This window comes from Herpailurus yagouaroundi, unplaced genomic scaffold (assembly GCF_014898765.1).
Source record: "Herpailurus yagouaroundi ecotype Mexico unplaced genomic scaffold, PumYag 216, whole genome shotgun sequence".
NCBI classification, from domain to species: Eukaryota; Metazoa; Chordata; class Mammalia; order Carnivora; family Felidae; genus Herpailurus; species Herpailurus yagouaroundi.
In genome coordinates this window covers 14,917,287-14,942,957 of record NW_024412447.1, presented here as the reverse complement: position 1 = coordinate 14,942,957, position 25,671 = coordinate 14,917,287, and the positions used below count along the sequence as shown (strand labels likewise).

At 41.0% G+C, this 25,671-nt stretch overlaps 1 protein-coding gene and 1 non-coding gene across 7 annotated transcripts in view; one reads left to right on the top strand and one right to left on the bottom strand.

The window, feature by feature from the left end:
- Nucleotides 1-25,671, top strand: part of CALN1 (calneuron 1) — a 532,439-nt gene that overhangs the window by 45,506 nt on the left and 461,262 nt on the right. The gene's annotated exons all lie outside the window — the stretch shown is intronic.
- Nucleotides 21,486-21,592, bottom strand: LOC121017849 (U6 spliceosomal RNA). The gene has a single exon (XR_005784921.1). It is a non-coding gene; the product is annotated as a U6 spliceosomal RNA (small nuclear RNA).

The following is a 25,671-nucleotide window of genomic DNA, read 5'->3' as shown; positions in this document are numbered from 1 at the left end:
CCAGGCTCTGCTGGACCTCAACAGCACTCAACTCATCAGCCCTAACAAGGGTGCATCATCAATGAGCAGTAGCCATGGGGGCATCTTAGGGGAGAGTGCACACCATACGCTACCGTAGTGGGATTCAGCGGTGGGAACCTCCATCAACTCACTAGATGGTCTTGGGCTCATTGTTGGGTTAGGAAGGGTTGGGCCTCATCAGTGATATTTAGCTTTTTTGCTCACAAAAACCTTTCTAAAATGTCTTATGGGGAATGTTAGTACTTAAAACAGAGAAGAGGACCCATTCTTGTTGGAGCAAGGTGTGTGTGTGTGTGTGTGTGTGTGTGTGTGTGTATGTGCGCGTGCGTGCACATACACACACACACACTTGGGAGAATGGGGAGGTCCTCCAGGACCCCTGAGAGGAACAGTGACTTGTTTCACCCGAACAGGCTATTGGGAAACCTTCATATCACAAACCCTTAAGAGCTGTGTAAAAATCTCGCCTCCAGTCTCTCCTAGTTGCCATCATCTGCTTTCCTTCTGATCATCACCACACTTCTTGAATACATTAGCGGCTTGTTAAGTCTTGTATCCGTCCTGAGGAAAGTAAGACAACCTGTGGATGACCAGCCAAAAATTTCACCTCCTATTTCCTCAACTTCAACTCCAGTGACTTTCTTCCCTCTCCATCTTCACTCCTGTGGCCTGAGCCATCATCTTATCACCTTCTAGAACACTCCACCTCTGAGAGCTCACGCGGAGCACTCCTCTCTTTGACAACCCACTCTACAGATGTTTACCATTGCTGTTCCCACTTCAGGATGTGGAAACACTGTGAAAGAAAATCCTTTATGGATACGGGGCATGGGTAGGCAACCTCACACACTCACAACCTTCAACCTCAGTGGGTCCTCCATGTGGCCTAGATTCTTCTAGTGGTCAGGTCCCCTCACATTCTTCACCATGACTGTTTCAACCCCTGTTCACTCTTCTAAAAACCATGTCACTTCCTCCTTCACAAATACAACAAAGGCCCCAAGAAACAACGTCCTCAACTTTCTACCCATCCTCCTGTCACCTTTTCTGCATTCCGGTTCATTTTTTCTCCTCCCTTCCCATCATGGTGAAAGAGGGGGTCCCTCTACGTGTCCAAGGACCATCTGCCACATGTGTGTGGGCATTCATTTCCGGCACTCTCTCTCACCTTCTTCCATCAACTTTACCTCCTTTGTTATTCTTCAATCTCTTTCTTCTTCCCCCAATCGTAAATATTCGTTCTCATGTCACTTATCTTTTTTTTTTTAATTGTTTTTTTCAACGTTTATTTATTTTTGGGACAGAGAGAGACAGAGCATGAACGGGCGAGGGGCAGAGAGAGAGGGAGACACAGAATCGGAAACAGGCTCCAGGCTCTGAGCCATCAGCCCAGAGCCCGACGCGGGGCTCGAACTCATGGACCGCGAGATCGTGACCTGGCTGAAGTCGGACGCTTAACCGACTGTGCCACCCAGGCGCCCCTCATGTCACTTATCTTTTTAAAAAAAGTTGATATGTTATCATTTTGTTCAAACTTCTTGAAAACATTTCCTACTCTTGTTCTAATGCTCTACCTTTCTTTTACTTCTCACCCCTCCCTCACTGTGATCTGGCCTCTGTCCCTGTCAGTCCACGGATCATATGCTGGCTGGAAGAAAGGAGAGTGTTAGGTAGAAGGGGCAATGCCAAGATATGAGCCAGTTCAAAATTTAGCCCATCAAAATCTATTGGGTGAGTTTACAAACTCTATGGTTGATGGGCTGTGCCTACTAAATCAGGAACTTTCCAAAAAGAACCCATAAATCTGCTGACCCCAATTCCCTTCTCTCTGGGATGTTCACTGGTAGCCTTGCCAGGTCCCCAGAAGCCCCTGTTGGGGCGGGGAGGGTAGGTTTCTGCTGCCACATCGCCACAGCAGTAATCATGCTTTTCTCTCCCTTGTTGTGCTGGCCACTTCTTTTCCCTTCCCTTCCCTCCAGTCCCAGCCGCCCAGTTGGGATTTCAGATGATCTTAGCTAAGAGACTTAGAATGACTCTCATTCTCCAGGAGATTGTCCAACCCTACCTTGGGAGTCCTCTCTTATCCGGGGTTTACTTGCTTCTGTTTACTTGTGATGTTTCTTCTAGCGCAACATGTTACAAATTGAGGAGCCTCTGAACATCAGTGTAAATAAATATTCCTCTAAAAGTGCTTCACGGTCAGCAAAATTCAGATGATAATCCATGATCTATCTACCTCTTGGAGAATATCAATGCCTATGAAAATCTCAGAGATGCTCTACAGCAAAGCAAGCGGTTTATCTTTGTTTAATTCAGCTTTTCCAAACACAGTTCGAGCCTGGAACACTGGGCGTGTGTGTTGTGTTTGTGTAAGAGCCTAGAAATCACATACTAAATGTTGATTTCCTCTCCTTAGGACATGCCTGGTTCTCAGATCAATGCAAATGATAAGTAACTGATACACCCTAGGCCCAGTGAATGCTCACACCAATATTCATTCAAACACCCTAAATTGGTGTGCCAGGCTCTGTTCTGAGTGCTGGGGATAAGGTGAATAATCTTTTCCTTGTGTGGTTTATAGGCTCATGGAAGAGATGGATTAATACCATAGAGCTTATGTGTTAGATAAATTCATGCACAGGGCGTGCCTAAGAGCATGTCACACACACACACACACACACACACACACACACACACACACGTAGTGGTACAGCTCCAGGGTACAACATTCACTTCCAAAACAAGTACCCAATGTGAATGGCACCCCCCTGCAGCTGTATAATGTAGATAGAATAAATAAACACTTATCCATCCAAATATGCACAATTTGTTGTTATTAGTAGTCACATCGCCCCACAAGTGTTTTTTTCACTTAACAATTTATTACCAACATGGTTTTCTATTGTACTGTGATTTATTTAACTTAGTGCCCTGTTGATGGCTGTTGAGGCTGCTCTATTTTTGCTCCCACCAGCAGTGCTGCAATGAACATCTTTGTATATTTATCCTTATGAACTAGTGCAAGTATATCTAAATATAAATTTTCTAGAAGTGAAATTTCTGGGTCAGAAAGTATACATGCTTTTTCTTTCGCTGGATTTGCCAAATCACTCTCTAGAATTATTGTACCAATTTGCCTAATGGAAGGGCCTCCGAGGACAGGGGACACTGGAATGGAGGGGATGGTGACAACAGAGGAGAAGGGCTTGAAGGTGATAATTAGTGGACTAGCGTCCCTTAGGAAGTGAGAGAGCAAGGGGTCAAGAGAGCAGTCTTCATGAAGCAAAAAAATTCTAGATGCACTGAGTGTCCATTCTGGACTGCTCAGAAAATATAACAAATGATCGTAGCTAAGAAGTTTTGATCTGTCTTTCACCCGCCCGGAGATTCCAAAATCCTCCTTTCACCAAGGATCCATTTGTTTTCTGTGTGGTTCTTCTAATAAAACATGCCACAAATCGATGATCAACATTGATATTAATAAGCATCCTCTAAAGGCACTCCATGCTCAATAAGCCAGTTAGCCCCTAGGAATTTGATTTCTTTGGAAGGGCTTTGGGCATAAGGAGTGTGTTTGCCTGTCTTTCTGGTCCTTGTACGGGGGATGTAGCAACGGGACAGAACGTATCGACGTCATAGGATAAACACGGCACACGTTCATGCCAACGTCCATTTCACCTCTTGGCCAGTGATGGATTAATATTCAAACAAAAGCTGGTATGTTATGGTGTGGAATGCTAGGGTTTAGAAAGATTTTTTTTTTTTTAGTTTTTTTTAATGTTTATTTATTTTGAGGGAGAGAGAGAGAAAAAGAACAAGTGGGGGAGGGGCAGAGAGAGAGGGAGACACAGAATCCGAAGCAGGCTCCGGGCTCCGAGCTGTCAGCACAGAGCCCGACACGGGGCTCGAACCCACAATCAGTGAGATCATGACCTGAGCTGAAGTCGGACGCTCAACTGACTGAGCCACCCAGGCACCTCTGGAATGCTAGTTTTTAAGATAAAAATGGCCAAAGAGGTTTCTTGCTTGCAGGAGGCTGTGTTTTGGGCTATGACCCCATAATTCTCAGAAGCCCTTTTGGGAAAAAATTTAGAATTGTTGGGCGAGACCAAACACATCCAGCACACCCCTGGTGTTTGAATCAAATTTTAATTTGAGCATTTTGCTCCTATTGAGAAAGTGGGACAGAGAAGGGGAGGGACAGCGGAATGCGTGCCTTAATATTCTTGCTGCTAGCAGAAGGCTCTATAAAGCAGCACTTTGCCTCAGGATCAAGTTCGTCTTGCCCATCACAGAGTTCAAAGGGAACTGAGAGACACAGTGCCCCTCAGGCCTGTCCCATTAGGTGCTCCTCCTCCAGTCTCTCCTACTGGAGCCAAGTCCAGTGGCCCACATGTGGCCACTGTAGGAGCCTGTTCCTTCCGGACCTCTTATTTCTCCTTAGTCTGGCTACTATTGCTTTGTAATAAATCACCCCAAACTCGGGAGGGGGGTGTCACAAACCAACAAACATCTGAGGCTCATGGAGTCTGTGGGTCAGAAATCCAGTAGGGATGGCTCACTCCTGCCCTGTGATGTCTGGTGCTTCCATTGGGAAGACTCCGGTGGCTGGGGCTGGAATCCACTTGGTCACTCTTCACATGTTTGGTGCCTGGGCTGGGAAGGCTGAAGGACCGGCTCAGTTGGGAGCGTGTGACTTCTCCATGTGACTTGTGCTTCTCATAGCACGGCCTCTGGGTCTGAAGACAAGCAAAAGCAGGGACAAGCCTTCTGGGAGGACCAGCTAGGACCTGGTTGGCCGTTTTACGACACTGCCTTGTAAAAATCACTTCCGGCACGTTTAGTGGTCAAAGCAGTTCAAATCCTCCTAGATTCAGGAAGCGGAGACAGAGACCTCACTTATCGGTGGGAGGAGGTTCAAAGAACTTGGGGGCCATATTGGAAAGCTACCACGGTGTTCCTTCACGGGTCCTGGATCCGCCAGCTCCCAGTGTTGTGCCTCTGCTTCCAGGGGACATGGACAGAACTAGACGCTGGGGGCGTAGTAAAGATAAGGGCATTCCCAGTGATCCGAGAAGCCAGTGGATAATTCTGAACATCGTGGTAGAAAAGCGTTGGTCTCTAAGTTATCCCGACCTGTGGGTGCCATAGGGGCAGAAGCAGCAACCAAGCCAGGTTTTCAGGAAAAGTGATAACAAGCACATTCCATGGAGGGCCCCCCACATATCACTATGCAAGTGGTGCCCTCCACAACCAGAGGGGGCCCTTAGAGCGTGTAATTAATTGGCCCGTGTTCACACAGACTTTTGATGAAACATACTTAAGGGAAAGCAATAAATAGTTCCTCTGCGCTGCTGTTAATCAAATGTCTGCCTCACTCCCTTTCCGGGGTTATCTCCTTATGTGGGGGGAAACAGGCGGGCTTCAGGTCTGTTCCCGAGTCAATCCTCCTGATTCTTGTTACCTGCTCCCATCTACCGGCTGAACACTATCTCAGCCCCGGGCAGCTTCACTTGGGGTTCACACCTGGGACTCTTGGGACAACGAGAGGAGTCGCCAGCCTCTGGGGCCCGGGTGCTGATGCAGGAGCACGATTTCCCTTGCCTTAGCCTCTCTCAAATCCCTGCAACCCCACCAAACACACAGCAGATGGATATCAATCACAGGTTTTACCCAAAGCTTGGGAATAATTGGGGAATTTCAAGTGGGGGGGGGGTGATTGCAATATACAAATAAATCTTGTTAGAGTCCCCCCAACATATTTTTAAAGGGGTATTTTTATGCGCGGATCCCTTTGGCAGTCCGATGAAGCCTGTGAATTATGTTTTTAAATGCATGAAATAGAATAATTGAGGCAACAACAAAGGAAATCAATTACATTTAAGTACAGTGTCAAAATATTAAACAAAATAAGTGTGTGATATAATCATACATATGCTTCTTTGTTGATGCCTTAAATAATAAGATTGATGCCTTAAATAATAAGCTATCATAATTTTGAAATGTCGTGGTGGTGGGTGTAAACAACATTATAATGGTTACAGCTGTAACCTTGTAGGAAAATGAGCGACAAAGTCACAGTAACTGCTAATTCCAGGGCACCTCGTGGCTTGTGTTTACAGCTGGAGAAAATGCTAGATTCCATTTCGAGGTTGATGAAAATAAAGATACATTCTTTCCCATCCAAATTCGCGGAAGCCCCCTTGAATTCTATCCCCGGGCCCCTGCGGGATGAAAGGCCCCCAGGACCCCTGTCTGGTGCATTGCTTAGCCGTGTTGCCTGGCCTCAGGGGAGGCCCTGCTGTCTCATTTCTCAGAGCGAGTGCTTCCTTCTTCAGCCCTTCCCAGGGCAAATCTCCGTCTCTCTTTAGGAAACCCAACCTCTAACCCTCTGACTTCCTCTCCCACGGGGACAAGCCACAGAACTCAGTGATACACCCTGGCAGTGGGTAATAGGAATAATATTTTGGCCAATAGCACACTGGTGCATGCTAACATCAAGGCTGAGCCTGGGTCAAGAGACTTCTTACCCCGGGGCTGGACGACAGGTATTTGACTTTGTAGGAAGACACTAGGCTTCAGAGCCGAGCTCCATGGACAGGGAAAATCTGTACAATCAAAGGCTACAGGAGAGCCTCAGACTTTTGAGTTCTTCTCCCAGGGCAAAGAAGACACCCCTGACCAGCTGTCAGCTTTAACCGTGGGGCTGCAGCAAGGAAGGAGCACAGGACACAGGAGATGTAAAGGAAACTTCTCTCAGTTTTCTGGTCATGGGTTGGAGGGAGGAGAAGGACAAATGATAAGGGGTAGGAGAATTAAGAAGGCTATACTGCTTCCCTCTCCCTCTCAGCACCGGGGAACTGAGGCTCCTGCCTTACCCCTCCATGGGGACTCCGGGAGCCCACCAGATAAGGCACCTGCCCTACGATGCTCCTTTGGTCTAGTTAAGTGTGTGGAGAAGGCAACAAGGTGAGAGCCTGAACCTCACTCTGTCCTGGGGCACAGACACTAGGTGAAGAGCTAATGAGTCTGCCACAGGGACACGCCAAGGTGTCCCCAGAACAGAGGACGTGTGCAGAACCCTGGGCCACACCTGGATGGCTGGTCATGCAGAGACTCAGGGACGTGCAGCCACACGGAGCTGAGAGGCGGCCAAATAGCAAGGGCAGATCCCAGGACTCCTGAGAGAGCTGCACAAACTAGGAAAAGCCCTATTTGCCAGTTCTGAGTTTCAGGTTTGGAGGCCAGTAGGATGCCCGTGACCATGGACCAAGAAACACATCACTTGGGGAGACAACAGGAGGGGCTAAACATTTCTAAGACTAAACTTTATTATTTTTTTTTTGCAACACTTTGAGATTTACAGAAAAATTGAGAAGGTAATACAGAGTTCCCATTATCCCCAACGCTCACGTTTTTCTATTATCGTTTCACATGAGGATGATGCATATGTTACATGTAATGAATCCATATTGACACACAATTATAACCAAGGTCCATACTTTATCCAGATTTCCTTACGGTTTATCCAATATCCTTTTTCTGTTCCAAGAGCTCATGCAGGGTGTGATGTTACATTTAGCTATCATGTCTCCTTAGGCTCCTGTTGGTTGTTACAGTTTCTCAGGCTTTTCTTGTTTTTGATGACGTTGACAGCTTTGAGGAGTATTGGTCAGGTAGGTTGAGCGTCCCTACGCTGGGATTTGTCTGATGTTTTTTTCCTATGGTTAGGCTGGGGTTATGGGTTGTGGGGGGAAGATCACAGAGAGAAAGTGCCATTTTTATCACGTCCTAGCAAAGGTACATACAACACACACGACTTATCACTGTCGATGTCGACCTGGATCACCCGGCTGAGGTGTTTGTCAGGATTCTCCACAGTAAAGCTCCTAAATTTTCCACACTTTCCACACCATACTCTTAAAAAAATCTTTATCATTGAGTAGAGTTGGCATACGATGTTGTTATTAATGTCAAGTATCCAACGTAGTGGTTTGACGATTCTATATATCGCACAGTGTTCACCACCATTAAGTATGGTTACCATCTCTCACTGTGTAACACTATTACAATATTATTAACTGTATTCTCTACGCCGTAACTTTCATCCCCACAACTTGTTTCTTTGACAACCGGAAGTTTGGACCCCCTCAGTCCTCTTCACCTAGTTTGCCCATCCTCTTGCCATCTCCCCTCTGGCAACCGCCACTTTCTTCTCTGTGTTTGAGTCTGTCTCTGGCTTCTGTGTGTTTGTTCTTTTGCTTTGTTTTTTAGATTCCACATATGAGTGAAATCATGTGGTATTGTCTTTCTCTTTCTGACTTATTCCACTTAGCCTAATACCCTTTGGGTCCATCCATGTTGTCACAAAGGGCAAGAACTCATTCTTTTTGATGCCCGAATGATATTCCACCATATCTATAAGTGTGTGTGTGTGTGTGTGTGTGTGTGTGCATGCGTGTGTATACCACGTCTGTATCCGTTCATCTACTGATGGACACTTAGGTTGCTTCCCCATCTTGCCTCTTTAAATAATGCTGCAATAAACATAAGGGTGCATATGTCTTTCTGAATTCATGTTTCCATTTTCTTTGGGTAAATACCCAGTAGTGGAATTACTGGGTTGCATACTGTATTCTTTGCAAGAAAGTTACCATGCACAGACTACACACAAGAAATGAGGAGTTATGTTCCATCTACATTTCTGAGGGCAGAATATCTATGTAAGTTATCTGGAATCCTGTAACAAGAGATTTTGTCTTTATTCAATCATGTGTTTCCATACATATGGACTCAGGGATATTTACTTCACAATTCGGGTAATAAGTCAATACAACTTTATTTGTTTTGCTGCTCAAATGGTTGCAGCTTTGGCCAGTGGGAGTTCTTGGCTCCTGTGTTTTGAGTACTTCCTTACTTTCTGGCCCTACAAGGTGCTCCGGGCTCATCCTGGTTTTTTCCTGCCCCAGAGCATTGACCTGGTTTCTTCTATTAGAGAATGGCATTAGAAACCAGTATCTGAGCCCTAGGTGTGCTGTTTGCTCTTGAGGCATTGTCGCTTCTAGGCCCTTTCCGTCAACAGAGCAAGGAATATGTGTGTGTGCATGAACCTATGTATAAGCACATGTATCTATATGTGTTTCTATATGTAACCATGTGAGTCCATATTAAGCTAAAGGGGAGTTCTTCTGAAGTCTTCAAGTCTAATCCATTATCACATAGATCATTCTAGCTGCTTCCTCTTACTTACCCGTCAATTCCCCTCCATCGGTGAGAAAGCCAGCTCCTACCACCCACCATCCATTTACTTAATTGTTTAATTGCAACACACATTCATGGTCGTGTCAGAGGTGCTAACACATATACCTGTGGGAAGCAACTTTATAAATGACAATGCTCTGCGTGCAATTCCTTTGCCCTTCGTTTTACAGACTCCGCTCATTTCCAAAGTTACTTACGTCAGCACACACCCCCAATCCCTTCAGAGAAGCTGTTTCATACATTTGAATACAGATTGATTTGTCACATTCTGCATTCCATCCCGAGATGCTGCCGACCTCCTAAATGATTTTTTTAAAATTCGCATACATTAAGGTTTACTCTTCGGACTGAAGTTCAGTGGGTTTTGACAAATGCATGCTGTCACATATCCTCAAATACAGTACCGCGAGGAATAGTTTTGCTGCCCTAAAAAACACCTTGCGCTTCACCTGGTCAACCTTCCTAATTTGCCCCTGAACCCGGGGCAACCACCAATCTTTTCATGTCTCCCTAGTTTTACCTTTTTTTTCTAGAATGTTATTCCATTGGAACCCTATAGTATACAGCCTTTTCAGACTGGCTCCTTTCATGTATATATGTCCATTTCAGATCCATTTCTGTTTTGGTGTGGCTCATTCCTTCCTCTTGCTGGCTAAATAATATTCCACTTTATAAATGTACTACAGTTTATCTATTCACCCGTTGAAGGACATCTTGGTTGCATTCAGTTTCTGGTGACTATGCATAAAGTTGCTATAAGTCTCTCTCTCTCTCTCTCTCTCTCTCTCTCTATATATATATATATATATGTACCAAAGAGCATGATTGCTGGAGAGCATGATAAGACTATGTTAAGTTTTGTGAGAAACTCCCAAACTATCTTCTAAAGTGGCTGCGTACTATTTTTACGCTTCCACCAGCAAGGAAGAAGGTTCTTCTTGTGCACACCTTCGCTAGCAGTTGATATTCTTATTTTTCTGTTTTTGGATTTCAGCCATTCTAATCGGGGTGTAGCAGGGTCTCATCATTATTTTTTTTTTGATGACCTATGATATGCAGTATCTTTTCATGCGTTTCTCTGCCATCTGTGGCTCTTCTTCAGTGAGCTGTCTGTTCAAATCTTTCCTCTGCTTTTTTCCGTGGGGGTGTTTGTTTGCTCATTGTTTAATTTTAAGATTTCTTTGTATATGTTGGCTATAAGCCCTTTGCCGGATATGTACTTTTTTCCAAATATTTTCTCCCGAGGTGGGTTTGTCTTTTCATTCTCCTGGCGATCCCTTTAGCAGAGCATGATATTTGAATCTTAATGAAGTCCAACTTAATCATTTGTTTCTTTCCTGGATAGTGCCTTTGGTGTTTGATCTAAATGTCCCTTACTAGACATGAGGTCACCTAGATTTCTCCTATATTTTGTTCTAGAAATTGTATAGTTTGTGTTGGACACCCAGGTCTATAGTCTATTTTAAACTGGTTTTTGTAAACCTGGGTCTAGGTTTTCACATACAGGTGTCCAATCGTGCCAGAACCATGTGTTAAAGTCAACATAGGCTTATGTTCTCTCTGTGGTCTTCTGGTCTCCTAGGAGCAGTTCTCGGAGACAGCACATTTGCAAGCCCTCACCTCCCCATGCCAATTTCCAGTAATTTCCAGAGGTAGCTCAGCGTAAGTCCATACAAAAGAAGAAAATCATTTTATTAAAAGGCGACGTAACCGCAAGATGTTCCTTGCTCTTAATGGACAAAGCATTCTTCCTCCTTCTTTCGCTAAGTCATGCTCAGGGATGCAGTTGTATATAAGAAATGGGTATTGTTGTGACGATAATAGGACAACAGAGCCAACTGCTTACTTTCACTGTGGCTTGGAAATGAGCTGCAAAATCATCACTTTTCCCCTTGACTGGGCGGGAGCCAGTTTTTGGAAAGGGCCTTTCTCTTCCTCAGTAGACAGACTCGCCCCCAAGCTGTCCCAGAACGACCCTTGGCAGGTGAGACTAAAGCCATGTGCTTGCAGTTACCCAAGGACCTTTCGTGGCAGCTGCTGCAGACATAAGTGAAGACAGTATCGCGTAGGTCCTGCTCTCCAGGGCTCACATTCTAACCGAAAATAGACTGGAGTTACAAATGAAGTTGTGACAACGGTCACCAATAGCATTTGTCTGACTGCCTGCCACTCGCTCTTTGGGAACGTAAACTTCCCAGAGCCTTCTAGCTACGCCTCACATGTCTGCGTGCATGATTTGACTCTTGACTGACCGTCGCCATGTTTCTCCTTTCGTCCATCATATTTTAGCATCAAGGCGATGCCTCCTCTCCCGTGAGTCTCTGCTGCCTGACAGGAGGGTTTCGAATGCTGATCCTCGTGGATGTGGCCAGTGCTGGGACACAGCTGGGCAGTGCCCACGGCCCCCCGTCAGCTGAAGGGCTGATCACTGACACGTACTGTTTTGAGTCTTTCCAGGAGGGCTTGGGTTTTTTCGGTTTCGTGTTGCGTTTGGCCTGTACATCCCCGTGAATCCCCTCCCGCCATCATCCTCGAATTCCAACAAATTTTCCAGCACACGTTTTATGTGTCAGTCTCATGAATTTTGCCAGGACGGTGTGATCCACTTTGGTCTTTATACTTATTCTTTAGTCAGTTGAGAAAAAAAAATCCTTTTTATCATGATTGTTATTATTGCTACCTCTTGTCTATAGCTTGGGTTTATTCCTAGGGAGCCCATGTGTTTCTTATGTTGCATCTCTATTTCTTCGCCCTACACACCTGGGACATTTTCTTTCTAAAACGTTTAATCTTCATCCTTTCCTTCTGCGTGCGGGATCTTTTTGTTTTTCTCCCATGTCAAAGCTTTGATTTACTCTTCAGGGAAACATCTACTCTTCATTGCCTCTGATGCACATTGTTTTTCTGTTACCAGATATGTCTTTCCTTTCCCCCCTTGTGTCCCTGCCCTCCCTTTGGTTTGTCCTCCCCCTGTCCCAGGCTCACATAGCTCATGCTTTCCTTACCCTTTATCATGGCCCCAAGGACATGGTTTCTAAAATTTATTTCTGTTTCCTAACATGCATCTTTAAGAATAGGCTCTTTTCTTGAGCCTTCTGGGCAATATATCCCTTCCTACACGTTACGATGTTGTCTGATAGGCTCCGCGTTTGGCTTCTTCATTCTTTTTTTTTTTTTTTTTTTTTTTTTTTTGGGACAGAGAGAGACAGAGCATGAACGGGCGAGGGGCAGAGAGAGAGGGAGACACAGAATCGGAAACAGGCTCCAGGCTCCGAGCCATCAGCCCAGAGCCCGACGCGGGGCTCGAACTCACGGACCGCGAGATCCTGACCTGGCTGAAGTCGGACGCCTAACCGACTGCGCCACCCAGGCGCCCCTTGGTTTCTTCATTCTTACTGCAGCTTGGCACTTACCCATTTGTGGAATTTAACTGGTATCCATTTGGTCAGGGGCTCTGGGCTCTGTGTGGGATGTTCTATTTTTCTGACGGCTGGATTTCCTGACTCTGCTAAAGAATTTACAGAATTAACAAAAACAATGCCCACTGCTTCCAACTCTTGATCTACAATGTTTTTCATATATTGTATTTCAATAACAAATATCCTATTTATAATGCTTTAAATATTAAATATCTCAATATTTAGATATTACAATGTAATATTTCTATTTTATTTAAATATTACAATATTAAGTATTGTAATATCTAAATATTCTTCAATTAAAAAAATTTTTTTTAACGTTTATTTATTTTTGAGACAGAGAGAGACAGAGCATGAACGGGGGAGGGGCAGAGAGAGAGGGAGACACAGAATCCGAAACAGGCTCCAGGCTCTGAGCGGTCAGCACAGAGCCTGACGCGGGGCTCGAACTCAAGGACCGCGAGATCATGACCTCAGCCGAAGTCGGATGCTTAACCGACTGAGCCACCCAGGCGCCTCTAAATATTACTCAATTTTTAAACATTACAATTTAAATATTGAGATAGATAGATATGGAGACATAGGTATCATTATAGTTATGCCTCTGCATATCTGTAACTATGAAACTCTGAGGAGCTGTCCAACTGGTGTCTCCCTTAATATTACTTTGGTGCTATGACATGGTAGTCAGTTCTCAGGTGCGTGAAAATATTTTCTGGTGCTGCTAGCATAGTATGCTACTCTCTCTCTCATTCATTCAGTTCTTCTTCCTGCTTCAATTCTCTACAAGTCTTACTCTGCAAGAAACCAAGTATGCCTCCTGGCATATGGTATACAAGGAAAAGTATGGAAAATAGGATATTTGTTATTGAAATATAGTATATGAAAATCACTGTAGATAGATAGATCTAATCATGGTATATATAGATAAAAACTGTCTAGCCATCTCTTTATGGCGTGCTAATATGTTTCTAGAATAAATGAGAATTGTGACAGTGGTTAATTTAGATTGCTATGCACACCTTACGTAACTGGTAAAATATCGATCGGTCCTGCTATCATTGTAATAAGAATACCTTCAAATAGTGTCAAGAACGCTCTTCATGGTAGTGCCCTAGTCCTGTTGGATATTTTTGCGAATGTGTTTGCACATGTTGCAAAGGGAAACTTGGTCTGTGTCATTAATACCATGACCAGAAAAAACCTGAGCATCACCTAGAGTTGGCAGTCAGAATTCTGAAGGAACATGATGAATGGAGTAGTGCTATTTACATAGGTTGAGTCATTTCACTGGTGTAATTGTTGTATTAAATGAGATACTAAATTGTATTCGATTGAATGCACCTTATCTAAAGTCAAACTCTTTAATGTATCCTTTAAAATCTACCTTATTGTCAGAGAAAATAAGAAAAAAACTCTATTCATTAGGGTAGACTTTGTCATAGTGACCTAAAATCTGAGTGGATTAGTAAATAAAGTGTATGTGTCTCTCCCAAGAAGGCTGATACAGATGGAGACCTGCTGTCCCACCTGGGAGCTATGCCATGGGGAACATGGCCTCCAGAGGCACATAGCAAGGGAGGAGGAAAAAAAGGAAACACACCAGCTTTTAATTGTTTTTATCTGGAGGTGGTATAAATCATTTTAGCACACATTGGCTACACTCGTTCCGGCACCAATCTAACTGCAAGAGACAATGGGAAACAGATCGTGAGTCTTAATAGAGTCTATCCAGACCAGAAAGTGGGAAATTTTAGTTTTCAAATGTATTTCCAACAAGACTTCTATCACAATTTCTTGTAAATTGTTTCGTTTTTTTAGAGAGGTATCAATTCCAGCCAACTCTGTGAGAGAGCAAAACTCACAAATTAGTACTAATTCACAAGGGAAAATGTTAGAATGTTTTGTCCCATATAAGAAATTCCTTGTTTTGAAAATAGAGAGTTATTTCTAAAATGGAAATGTAAGCCCCCAAATTCCCGTTACTCATTGACCAATACTGAAAGAAGATCATTTTGAAGAGGAACCAAATTATTAGCTGTCTCAGCTTCTCTTCAGTCTAGAACTGGCTTTCCCTGGAGTCAGAGGTAGATAGTAGGTCTGACTCAAAACCTGCCCAAAATTCTCTGAAATTGCTTGTACTGTTCAACTGCAAGAGGTGAACATATTTAATTTAAAAATGGGGTTTCAAGAGACTTCTGCTTCTGGTCAAAAAACAATAACATGAATTGGATTTACTTTCCCACCTGATACAATAATAGCAACAGAAACTAGCAAATACATGAAACAATGCTTTTCACAGTAGCACAATAAGAGATAAATGGAGGAACCCGAGAAACAGGAAGCAAAGTGAGCCCTATGATTGCCCCGACTTACTGCCTGAGGAGTTTCTGGACCTCAGTTCAGAGAGTAGGAACTCAGACCCGGCAGAGCGTCAAAATGCAGGCAGTAAAAATGGTTAGGATTTCAAGAAGAAATAGACATATCCAAAATTATAGCTGGAGATTTTGAACAAACTTGACTTGAATAACACTACCGTCCAATTTGACATAATTAGAATTTATACAATATTCCTTCCAATGGCAGCAGAATGCACATTCTTTTTTCTGTGCGTATGGAACATTTACCAAAGTAGACCATATTATGAACTGTAAATAAATAAATTAGAAGAATTCACGTCCTACAAGATATGTTCATGAATCACAACGAAATCAAGTTAGAAATCAGTAACAGGCAGATATTTGGGAAAGCCCCCTCATACATAGCATAAGAGTCAAAGAACTCAAAAGATAAATTGGAAAGTATGTTGAACTGAATGAAAATATAAATGCATCATATGAAAATGTGTGGGATGTAGGTAAGTATTACTTAAAGGGAAATGTATACAGCTAAATATCCATATCAGAAAAGAAGAAAGATCTCAAACCAGTAATCTAACTTTCCACATTAAGAAACTAGAAAAAGAAGAGAAAGTAAATCCAAAGCAAGGAAGAAAAGAATGAAGATCAGAAAAAAATTCAATAAAATAGAAAAACAATAGATACAATTGAAACCAAAAGCTGGTTCTTTGAGAAGATCAATACAATCAATAAACTTCTAGCTAGATTGATCAAGTAAAAAAAGGTGAAGTCATAAATTACCAATATCAGTGATGAGAGAGAGAACGTCACTACAGATTCTACAGATTAAAAGAACAAAAATAGAATATTGTGAATAATTTTATGTCAGTAAATTGGACAGTATAGATGAGATGGACTTATTTCTTAAAAGACACAAATCACCAGGGGCACCTGGGTGGCTCAGTCGGTTAAGCATCCGACTTCGGCTCAGGTCATGATCTCGCGGTCGGTGAGTTTGAGCCCTGCGTCGGGCTCTGTGCTGACAGCTCAGAGCCTGGAGCCTGTTTCAGATTCTGTGTCTCCTTCTCTCTGACCCTCCCCCGTTCATGCTCTGTCTCTCTCTCTGTCAAAAATAAATAAACGTTAAAAAAAATTTTTTTAAAAAAGACACAAATCACCAAAGCCCAGTCAAAAATAAATATATGACCTGAGTAGTCCTATTTCAGTAAAAAAAAAAAAAAGTTTGTACTTTAAAATCTTCCCACAGAAACACTCCAGAGACAGATCATTTCATTGGTGAATTCTACTGAACAATTTTTGCTAAAGAAATGATATCAGTTCTGCATAAACTCCTACAAAAAACTGAAAAGCAGAAAATACTTCCTAACTCAGCTGGCATTATTCTGATTTTTTACAAACAGACAAAAGCATTACAAAAAAATCTGCAAAGCAATATACTTCAAGAACATAGATGCAAAAATTCTTTATAAAATTTTGACAAATCAAACCCAGCATTATATAAAAATAATACACCACAACCACGTGGGGTTTATGTCAATAACATAAAGGTGGCTTGACATTCTAAAATCAAACAACATAATTCACTATAACAGACTAAAAGAAAAAAATCATATAGTCATCCCAACATCTATTCCTGATTAAAAAAAAAAAAAGACTTTCACAAACTAAGAATAGAAGGGAACTTCCTCAACCTGATTCAAGCATCTACAAAAAGCTTATAGCTACCCTCATCATAATGGTAAAAGATCAAATGCTTTACCCCTAAAATCAAGAATGAGAAAACTATACCCATTTTTTTCCATTTCTATGTAACATTGTACTAAGGTTCTAGCCTGTGTAATTAGATAAGAAAAATAAATAAAAGGCATCCAGATTGAAAACAAAAAGTAAAACTGTCTATATTTACAGATAACATAGCTGGTGTATTAATTTGTTATTGCTGAATAACAAATTACTACACAGTTAGTGTCTTAAAACACCTATTTATTGTCTCTAAGTTTCTGTAGGTCAAGAGTCTGGTTAGGTGTACCTGGGTTCTCTTTTCAGGGTCTCGGAAAGCTAAAATCAAAATGTTCAGTGGACTTCATTCTCATAATGCAGGCTTGGCTAGGGAAGGATCTGCTTCCAAGCTCCTTTAAGTTGTTGGCAAAATTAATTTCCTTGAAGCTATAGAATTCATGGCAGCTTGTTCTTTTAAAGCCAGTGACAGAGAGAGAAGGGACTGGAAGGAGAGAGAGATAGAGAGAGGGAGAGAGAGACTTTACTACTTTGAGTCTCTGACCTATAGATCTTTTAAAGGGATCACTTAATTAGTTCAGGCCCAGACAGGATAATCTGCCTTTTGGTTAACCTACAAGTCAGATTATTCAATATTTTAGTTCCTTTTGCAACTTTGAAATTTATCCCTTCACCTTTGTCATATTCTTAGTTACAGTTCTTCCTTTGCTATGGGGAGAAAGGATTACACAAAAGCATGGAGACTGGGAAGAGGAAAGTCAGGGGAGCCATCTTAGAACTTTGTTTACCATACTTACCAATGAAGAAAATCTAATGACATTGTCAAAAGAAAATCCAGAGGGTTTTACTTGTGAATATTGTGTTGAGTGAGAAACAAACTGCAAACAGGGAGACTTCAAAATCGAGAGGTAAGAAACTCAGCTCTCTGCGGTTGCAGCTCAGTTTATAAAACGTGATGAGGAAGCACATTGCTTTCTAGGTTACTAGAAACTCCTTTTCAGAAGAGTAGCAAGCACTACATAAGCTTATTTCTTAGGAAGCTGGAAGGTCACCCTGACATGAGGAAAGCTTAAGTTTTGTTCAAGGTCAGAGTCAGCATTTGGGGAAAGTCAGGACAGTATAATGAGAAATAGTAAAAGTGTTGCCTTGTTCTTAGGGGGAAAGCCTTGAGTCTTTCACCATTAAGTGTGTTAGATTTAGCTTTTTTGTAGATGCCCCTTAGCAGGTTGAAGAAGTTCTCTTATATTCCTAGTTTGTTAAGAATTTTTAAATATGGATGGAGGTTGAATTTTGTCGCGTGTTTTTTTTTCTGCATCTATTTATGAGACCATTTATTGTTTGTTTTTCCTTTGGGCTTTTCATATGGTGGATTACACTGATTGTTTTTGAATATTACAGGCAGACTTGCCTTCCTGAAATAAATAGCATGTGGTTACGTTGCATTGTCCTTTCAGTTTTGCAGGATTTGATTTGCTGATTTTTTAAAAAGGAATTTTGCATTTACGTTGATGAGGGATATTGGTCTATAGTTTCCACAAAACTTTGGCTAATTTCCGGACATCCAAAAAAGTTAATTCTGACTTTTTTTTTTTTTTTTGCCAGTTAAAAAAATTACTTTTATGGAGTAACAGAATTAAAAAAATTTTTTTTTTAATGTTTATTTATTTTTGAGACAGAGAGAGACAGAGCATGAGCAGGGAAGGGGCAGAGAGAGGGAGACACAGAATGTGAAGCAGGCTCCAGGCTCTAAGCTGTCAGCACAGAGCCCGACGCGGGGCTCGAACTCACAAACTGTGAGATCATGACCTGAGCCGAAGTCGGATGCTCAACCGACCGAGCCACCCAGGTGCCCCCGGAGTAACAAAATTTTAGAGTTCCCCACTCCGTCAGTTTCACCGATATCACTTGCTATTTTATCACTTCAAGTAAAATGTAGAGACCTTCCCGCCAACATAAGTCCTTTTATTTTCTACTTTTATATTATAGTTGTCTTGTACGCTATTTCCTCAAAGTTGTAGGCTCTTACTGGCTCTCATGCCCCTCCTGCTTTGGCTTCCATGGGTTGTTTGGGGGCTGAGATACAAGATGATCGAGAGAAAAGAGAAAAAGAAAGAACGATTGTGAATTTCATATTCTCTCTTTTAGGAAGCCACTTACACATACAGTTAAGTCAGAATTTGAGGCATCTCCTGGAGTCTTCTCTGTTGTGCTAATTCTCACTTTCTGGTTTCAGGTTTCACTACATTCAGACCTGAAAATACCAGAAGCAAGTAATGATAAACTCATCACCAGTGGGTGGTCTTTTGAATTCTCATGTTCTTCCCCAATCTGCCTGTTAGTAGTTATTTTCAGAGTCCTCGGATAGCTGCTGCATACATTCCGTCCTGTTTTTAGGCTACACTCAGTGGGATATATATGGGTTTAATAGGCTTACTTCACCTTACCCTGAAGTGGAAGCATGGTCCATTGACTTTTTGGCAAAAGTGCGAAGGCGATTTAATGGAGAAAGCATAGTTTTGTCAATAACACTGGTGCAAATGCTGGATATACATATGTAGTACATACAAATATAGACCATATTTCAATATACATCCACTATACATACACATGCTTCAATCTGTCCATATCACCATATTCAAAACTTAATTCATAATGCATCTTAGACCCAAATGTAAAGCGTAAAATTACAAAACTTCTAGGAGAAAACTTTTGTGACCTTGGGTTAGGCAAATGTGATCCCAAAAGTATGATTCCTAAAAGAACAAATCAAGAATCCAGACTTCATCAAAATTAAGAACTTTCTTTTTAAAAGATACTATTAAGAGAAGGAAAAGACAAGCCATGGGGCGGGGGGAGGGGGGTGGGAGACAAGCCACAGGCTGAGTGGCAATATTTGCAAATCATATATCTCATAAAGGACTTGTGTTCAAACCATATAAAGAGCCCTCTAAATTCAATTAAAAAAACCCTCAATACAAAAGTGGGTAAATTATATGAACAGATAATTTGCCAAAGAAGATATAAAGCTGGCAAATAAACACCTGAGAAAATGTTCAACATCATTAATCATTAGGGAGATGCAAATCAAAACTATAAAGAGATGCCATCATAGGGGTGCTTGGGTGACTCAGTCACCCAAGCAGACCCACTCAGTCAGGTGGGTGTCTGACTCTTGATTTCAGCTCAGGTCATGATCATGAGGTTGAGTCCCACGCTGGGCCCCATGCTGAGCATGGAGCCTGCTTGTGATTCTCTCTCTTCCTCTCCCTCTGCTCCTCCCCTGCTCACGCGCACGTGCTTTCTCTCTCTAAAATAAAAAGAAAACAAATACAGTGAGATGCCATCGCATACTTATGAAAATGTCTACAACGAAAATGACTAACTACACCCAGTGATGGCAAGAAAGTAGAGCGACTGGAAGGCTCATACACTGCTGGTGGGAATGCAAAATGGTACCATCACTTTGAATAATACTTTGGAAGTTTTTTAAACAGTTAAACATACATGGGAATACATTAATTTAATCCATTCTAAATATATCTGTCGCACAACCTTCCATTCCACCTCTAGGCATGTAACCAAAATAAAGGAAAGCATATGTTCATATAAAGACTCAAACATGACCCCAAATTGCTCGTTGCTCATTTTATTCATAATAATCAAAACCTGGAAGGAACCTAAATACCCATCAACTGGTGAGTAAATAAATTACGGTGTATTCATCCAATGAACTATGATGCAACAAAATTTTGTTACATACAAAATTAGGGGTGCATTTCAAAATATTATGCTGGAATAATGAAACCAGACTACAAAAATGCATATACTACAATTTTGTTTCTTTTTCTCTTTTTTTTAAAAAAAATGTTTATTTACTTTGAGAGAGAGAGAGAGAGAGAGAGAGAGAGAGAGAGAGATGGAGAATCTCAAGCAGTCTCCTCACTGTCAGCATGGAGCCCGACGTGGGGCTCAGTCTCATGGCCCATGAGATCATGACCTGAACTGAGGTCAAGAGTTGGCCACTTAACCAACTGAGACAACCAGGTGCCCTCTACAATTCGATTTCTATAAAACTCTAGAAAAGGGAACTCTCATGTTTCTTACAGGTGAGGGGAGAGGATAAGGAAGTGGAAGGAAGAGATATGAGGAAACTTTTGGAGGCAATGGCTTCATGGGTGTGTATATGTATTAAAAACTTACTAAAAAATAAAAATAAAAACTTACTAAATTGAATACTTTATATGCAGTTTATTATATGTTAATTACACTTCAATAAGCTTACTTTTAAAATGGGCATTTATTTATTTATTTATTTATTTATTTATTTTAAGCAGGCTCCACAGCAATGCGGGGCTTGATCTCACAAAGTGTGAGATGATGACCCAAGCCAAAATCAAGAGTCAGGTCCTTTACCAACTGAGCTACTCAGGCACCCCCCAAATGGGTTTTTAAATCATTCTCTGTGATGGTGAAATCAGCAGAAATTCCCCCAGTTCTTTGGCTCATGGTTAAAGTGCTATTTCCCACATTGTCTATTTGTGTAAATTTGTTAAGTTCATTAACGGTCATTTGGGAGGAAGCATATTGATCGCTCTCAGTCAGCCTCCATAGTATCTGATTGTTTTCTGGCTCTTTATCACTTCATTCATCCCATGTTCTCATTTTCTTTATTGTTCTTTTTTTTTCTTTTTTTATGGAATACTTCACAAATTTATGTGTCATCGTGGCCCAGGGGCCATGCTAATCTTCTCTGTATTGTTCCAATTTTAGTACATTTGCTGCCGAAGTGAGCGCTATTCTAAATTTTTGAGCTGAATGTTCAGTAAATTTATTTCTATTCCTTCAATTAAATTGTATTTTCCTGTATATAATTGTGTCTACTGATATAGACAAATATACTGAAGGAAGCCAAAGTCATGCTAAATGCCCTCTCCAGATTAAAACACTGCTGACATTTTTGTCAGGCTACTTCCTGACATCTTCCTGTCTGTGCAAACCATTTTGTGTGTGTGTTTGTATGTGCGTGTGTACGCAGAAAAGTATACAGCTCCTAAGTGTACAGATGACCACAAAGCGTGCATACCCAGGTAACCAGAGCTCAGTTAACAGAATATGGCCAGCCTCGTAGAAGCCATCTTTGTACCCACTGCCCGTCACAACCCACTCCGCACCAACCCAAGGATAACTACCGTCTTGACTTCTAATGACATAGGTTACTTTCGCCAGATTTTAAATTTTATTCAAATGTCATCATGAAGCATGTATTCTGCTTTATCTGTCGTCTTTCAATCAGCATTATATTTGTGAGGCTCATCTATATGGCTTTAGGGGGTTCATTCACCATTGTCGAGCTATCTCTCCATTACGTGACTGTGTCATAATTTATTTATCCACTTTATTGTTGATAGGCATTTGGGTGGTTTCCAGTTTGGGGCTATTATGAATAGTGCGGCTATAAATATGCTAGTGCACGTCTCTTGCGAGCACATGAATGCTGTCTTATTGGTTATATACCTAAGAGAGAAATTGCTGGGTCATAGACATGCAATTTAGATGTACCTAACTTCGAATACTGTTTTCTAACTTGATTTATGCACTGAACAATACGTCATAGGTATGTTTCCATGTCAATTAGTGGTATTAACTATGTGACCGTACCGTACTTTAATCATTTAGTTGTTTATTGATGGGCATTTGCTTCGCCTCTGATTTTTCATTAATAGAAACAACACAATACTCCATATACCTATAAACATCTTTGTTCAATTGGCTGACTGATTATGGTTTTAGGATAAATGCTTACAACTGGAATTGTTGCCCATGTGCATAGACACTTTGATACACATTGTCCAATGACCTTTTTGAAACGTACAACTTGCAATCTCACCAGCATTTACTAAGAGGGAATCTTTTTCTATATCCTCACTCACATTGGATTTTATGTATGTTTTTAACTCTTGTCAGTCAGATAGAAGAATAACCTGACATCTTTGCATTAAGTTATATTTCTTTATTAGTGATTTTAAACATACTTTTATGAATGTATTTCTCATTTTATGCACTTTGCCATTATTTTTATCTTTTTATCATTGATTTAGAGGAGTTTTTTATATGCTGACAAAATAGTCCTTTGACCATCTATGTTGTAAATAATTATCCCAGGTTTTTGTTTACGTGTTAATTGGGTTATATGTGTTGTGGTTGTTGTTTTTGTACACATTTTTGATGTTGCTGTTACTGTTTTTACCTTTTTCTTTAATGGAATCAACTTTATAAATCTTTGTCTTCGTGGTGTCTGGCTTTTGTTTTGTGCTTTAAAAGGATTCTCTCACCTGAAGATTATAATATTAGTCTCTATTTTTCTTATAGTATTAGGCTTTGTTACACTTACATCTTTGACACACTTGAAATCTCTTTAACTATATGGAATGAAGAGTTTGGTTTGACTCTTTTCCAAATAACACTTTGATTGATTATTTCCATTTTAATTTGAAATGCCACTTTACACAGTATCCAAATCCCTAAGTCTCTGCGCGTCTACTCTGTACTAAGAATTCAATTCCGTTGCTTTGTTTATCCATTTATCCAACAAATACTTATGTGCCAGGCACTTTCTAATCAACTGAGCTATATCAGTATAAAAAGGAGACAAAACTCCTCTCCTCATGGAGCTTCCCTTTCAGAGGAAGATACAAAGGCAGATAATTAACCAGAAGTATTCATTTTAATTCATCTCCTGAATTGGAATGAGGAAGTTTTAATCACTATAGATCTATAGGATATTTCAATATCAGGTAGAGTTAGTTCTTCCACATTAATTATTTGGCCTCTTTGTAAATACTGAATCTTCCAGACGAACTTTAGAATCAGTCGATCCGATTCCAGTATAAATCCCATTGGGATTTTGATTCTGATTGCCTGGGATTTTGAAATGAATTTAGGGAGATCTGACATCTTTACAATAGTTTTACTTATCTAATAATAAGGTATACTTCTCTAGAGGTGCATGGGGGGCTCAGTCAGTTGAGCGTCTGACTCTTGATTTCGGCTCAGGTCATGATCCCAGGGTCGTGGGATCGAGCCCCATGTTGGCCTCTGCACTGAGTGTGGAGCCTGCTTAAGATTCTCTCTCTCTCTCTCTCTCTCTCTCTCTCTCTCTCTCTGTGCCCCACTTCCCCACTCTCTCTCTCTCAAATAATAAAATAAAATAAAAAAGTATACTTCTCTATTCAAGAATTCATTTTATTCATGTGTCCTTCTATGTCTCTCAGTAGAATTTAAAATTTTTCTCCACATAGATTAATTTTTGGTTGCTATTGTGAATAGAATTTTATTTCTAGTTTTCCATATTTTATGCCTTATTATTATTGTATATAAGAAAGCTATTGATTCTGGTATGTATTTTTATAACTTCCCACTTAAGTGAATTCCCATACTGTTCCTGAGAGTTTTTCATGATTTGGTCTTAGGTTATTTGTTGTATAATAGTACATTACAAATATTTTCACTGTGGATTATACTCTGTCATTACTAAGTGACTCTCCTTGTCCTGTTTAACCATTTTCATCTTGAATTCCGTTTTGTTTGGTATTTAAATTGTGAGCTTTCTTTTTCTTTTTTTAAAATTCTATTTATTTTTTATTTCTATAAATGTTTACTTATTTTGAGAGAGAGAGAAAGACAGAGTGTGAGTGGGGGAGAGGTAAAGAGAGAGGGAGACACAGAATCTGAAGCAGGTTCCAGGCTCTGAGCTGTCAGCACAGAGCCCAACGTGGGGCTTGAACTCACGAACTGTTAGATCATAACTCGCGCCAAAGTCGGATGCTTAACTGACTGAGCCATCCAGGTGCCCATCTTCTTTTTTTTAATTGAAGGATAATTGACATAGAACATTATATTGGTTTCAGGTGTCCAACATAGTCATTTGACATTTGTCTACATAGTGAAATGATCGCCATAAGTCTCGTTACCATCTGTTACCACCCAAAGTTACAAGGATTTACTCTCTTAACGACATTCAACTATGCAATACAATATTATTGACCACAGTCACCATGCTGTGCATTACACCCATGGCTTATTAATTTTACAACTGGAAGTTTGTATCTCTTGATCCCCATTTCACTATCCCTAAATCCCGCTCCACTCTGGCCACCACTAATCTGTTCTCTGTATCTGAGTTTTGTTTTGCTGTTCACTTGTTTTGTTTTAGGTTCTAAATATATGTGAAGTCATACATCATATATCTTTCTCTGTCTGACTTATTCGCTTAGCAGAATACCCTCAAGGGCCATCCATGTTGTTGCAAATGGTAACATTTCATCCTTTTGTATGGCTGAGTAGTATTCCATTGCACAATATACCACATCTTCTTTATCCATTCATCTATCAGCGGACACTTAGGTTGCTTCCATATCTTAGCTATTGTAAATTATTTAAAAATGAACATAGGGGTGCGTATATCTTTTCAAATTAGTGTATTCATTTTCTTCAGATAAATACCAGAAGTGGAATTGCTGGGCCATAGGGTAGTTCTATTTTTAATTTTTTGAGGAACCTCCACCCTGTTTTCCATAGTGGCTACCCTAGTTTGCATTCCCACCAACAGTGCAAGAGGGTTCCCCTTTCTCCACATTCTTGCCAACACGTGTTATTTTTGTCTTTTTGGTAATAGCTATTCTGACAGGTGTGAGGTGAGATCTCCTTGTGGTTTTTATTTGCATTTCCCTGATGATTAGTGACGTTGAGCATCGTTTCATGTGTCTGTCAGTCATCCATATGTCTTTTTTAGAAAAATGGCTATTTTTCAGACAAATTGTTTGGGATTTGTTGCTGTTGTTACTAAGTTGTGTGAGTTATTTATATATTTTAGA